Raw genomic sequence first — 3,817 nt, 5'->3', positions numbered from 1 at the left:
AGATTATCTTAAAGTTTTAATATTATATATACTTAAAAACATAGAAATTATAGATATTAAGAAAATAATATTAGAAAAAGTAATAGACTACGAAATTGAAACTATAAATTATCTAGAACAGTTATATGAAGAAATTTACCCAGAAGGATATTATTCAGATTAAAAAAAAAATAAAAAAATGTTAGAATATATTAGACAAACTAGAGAAAATCAAGAAAATCTAAATAATGAAATTAATTATAGAAACCGAATGCACGTGTTTTACTCCAACTACTTTTTCTGTTCCTATTTTCACTCCACTATTTTCCTTCCCTCCAATCTCCCTGTGGCTTAGAGAAGCACCTGAAGAAGATGTTTGAGACAGTAGAAACCAAGTATTCTTTTTTTTAATTTCTTATAATGTAGTTAATCACTGGGCATGAAGTCTTCTCTCATTTTTTTTTGTATTTTTTTCTTCGTTATTGGTTCAGTTGTGGCTTAGTGGGTATGGCCTAATTTGTGTGTTTTTCGGGTGGAGGAAGTTTCAGAATTCAAAAATCTTTTGTTCATACAAGAAAGGGAGCAATTTTTTTAAAAATAATTTTTCATATGTATCGGAAGAGTTTTGTGGAAATGATTAATGCTTTCAATGGCTTCAAATTCTTGTGTACCTTATTGTTGATTTAGTGTAGGATGTTCTCTAAATTTTCTGCCCTATGAATATTTTTAACTAATTTGTATGTTGATTGATGGTTTGATTGTAGTTACAAGTAAGAATCTTCAATTACTAAATTCAAAATTATGATTGGGGGGGGGGGGGGGGGGAGAGGGGGGTTGTGAATTTATTTGTTGAAAGATTGTAAACTTATTTGTTGAAAGATTGCAAAAATTATGAAGCACAAAGGATTGAGAAAATCTTCATCTCCAAAACCCGAAAAAATATTTAAAAACTATGAAAGAAAGGAAGTCAGACAAAATTAGTGAGTCAAGTAAAATTTCAAGTTCTGTTGATCAAAATTCATCTGAATATAAATCCAAAGAAGAAAAAGTGGAAGAGGTATTTGTATTTATATTTTTATAGATTATGGGTCATCTGTGGGTATATGTATTTTTTAATATACATATGATTATGCTTATATTTGTTTTTCACTTGGTCACATATGTATTTGCAATATTTTTTTCATTATTTAAGATATGTAATGTGTATTTTGTGGTTTTCAAACATATGTATATGTATGGAGTTGTATTTATTACTGTTAATATATGAAATTATATATGTTACTGTTAAGATATGTATTTGTTATTACTAAGATTGTAATTTTTTTGTTACTGTTAAGATATGTATTTATTACTGTTAAGACATTGGGACAGGAGTTGTATTTGTCAATGTTAAGATATTTATTTGATATGTATTTATATTTATTTGTTTAATATTACTATGATATGTATTTTGTAAATATCTATGAGTTTATTAATGTATTCTGGAACAGACATGTATTCTGAAAATACATATGCAGGAATATATGCATTTATTGTAATGTAATATGTATGATGTTATTGGAAATATATGCATACTATGTATTTTGCATTGTTTTTTTTTTTTGTGAGAAGAACAAGTAATATAGATTTCAATACTTTTTTGGGTGTGTAGGTGTCGCGTGATCAAATATTTATGGCAAGAGTATTTTCAAAATTTGCACCACATATAGGATGTCACATGGTCAATGGTATTGAAGTGTGATACAACCAAGTAGAAGCTTGTAAGTACTGAGTATACATATAATATGTATATATTTGTATATTCATTTTATAACGGATACTTATTTATTACTAAATGTATTTTGCAGGGATTGTGGATTGTATATGGTGACATATGTTGAGTGTCTTACTAATGTGAAGGTGTTCCTTATATTGACTTCGGTCCGAACCATCTTCGCACTAGATATGCTTCACTTTTATGGAATTATGATTTGGGAAAAGAAGAAGATAAGGCACGAAGTGATGACGAAGCTCCAATGAGGCCTGCTAGGGAAATTGGGATAACAGAAGACAATAAAGTGTTAGAAGTTTGATATTTTTTTGAATATTTTGTATTTGACAACAGTTAACTGTAGATTGATAGAGACGTCGTCGAATAGTTCTTAAGTTTCACATATTAAGTTCAGGTAGCATGTCGAAAGTTTTTTAGAACTTGTCAGTTATATTTTGATTATTGATGTTGAATCAAATTAATTTGAATGTTTCAATATTAGATTTATGTTTAATATCCCATTTATAATAGCTGAATTTTAAAAAAGATTATTTAAAAAAACTCAAATTCAGTTGGATATTACAAGTCTGCATATGTATTTTAATTGTATTTTTCAGTTTCTGCATATGTATTCAAAGGTTGTTATATGTTTTTTCATACTTTTTAGCTTTGTATATATATTTTATGCAGATGTATACATATATATTTCATAACACATATGAAAATACATCTTTTATTGAAATCAAATACACATATATTTACATAAAATTTTTAGCAAGTACATATACGTAAATACAAATATATTAATTATTTGTAATGTAATTATATCTTTTTTCTGATTATACATTTACCCAGATATGTATTGTTATTTAGATACAATACTTCAAAAATTGTCTTATTTTCAGTATTTTTCCACATTTATACAATACATTTTTAGTATTTTGATTACCTATATGTATATGCATATAGTTGTCATTCTTGTTATACAGATTTTGTGTCTTATATGTTTATATATGCATATTATTCAGATATGTATTTCTGTAAATACATATGCAGGTATATATGTATGTTTTGTACTGTAAATACATATGTAAATATGTATGTATATATATTTTGCATATTTTTTGAATATGTATATGTGATATAGATATTTGTCTTTTAAAAATAAAAACTAGAGATAGAAGAGTAAAAAACACACAAAAAATATTAGAAAAGGACAAAAACAAAAATGAAAAATCCAAAAAAAAAGAAGTGGAAAAAAAAGAAGAAAAAGAAATAGAAACTAGAAATAGAAATGTAAAAATAAAAGAAAAAATAAAAAATAAAAATAGAAAAAAGACGAAGAAGACGAAAATAGAAAAAGAAAAATATGAGAAAGGAAAAAAAATAAAAATAAGAAAAAGGAAAAAATAAAGGAAAAAACAAAAAAGGAAAAAAAAAAAAAGAGAACTAGAAGAGAGAAAATAAAGTAGCAAGAAAAAATGGTAAAATAAAAAGAAATTAAAATACAAAAAATAAATAGAAGCTAGAAATAGAAGTGTAAAAATAAATTGAAAAAAAAAAGAAAAAAAAGAAAAAACGAAAAATAGGAAAAAAAAATATGACAAAGGAAAAAAATAAGAAAACGGAAAAGAAAAAAATAAAGAAAAAAAATGAAAAAGGAAAGAAAGAAGAGAAATAGAAGAGTGAAAATAAAGTGGAAAGAAAAAAGAAATCAAAATAAAAAAATAAAAACGATAAAAAAAAAAGATGAAAAAAAAACTAACTAGAAAAAAGTTAGAGATATAAGAGAGTGACAGAGAGAAAAAAATAATAATGGTGCTTTATTTTGAATTTTTGAAGATCATGACGATAATAATCTTCAGATTTTAGTTTAATTTGGAAAGAGAGTCTACTAATTTAAATAGGAGTAATTTATGGAAAAAAGAATCTACTGCTTTAAATAAGAGTAATTTATGAAAAAGAAATTAACTATTTTAAACAAATGGGATAATTATTCCTTATTTAACTCAAATGATTTAAGTAAAAAGAAGGGCGGTAAATCTTGTTGTATATGTATTTTAGTAGCAACACTTTTATAAAATATAA

This window comes from Capsicum annuum, chromosome 4, assembly GCF_002878395.1.
Source record: "Capsicum annuum cultivar UCD-10X-F1 chromosome 4, UCD10Xv1.1, whole genome shotgun sequence".
NCBI lineage: Eukaryota > Viridiplantae > Streptophyta > Magnoliopsida > Solanales > Solanaceae > Capsicum > Capsicum annuum.
The sequence above is the reverse complement of the archived record's forward strand: the minus strand, read 5'-3'. Positions refer to the sequence as shown.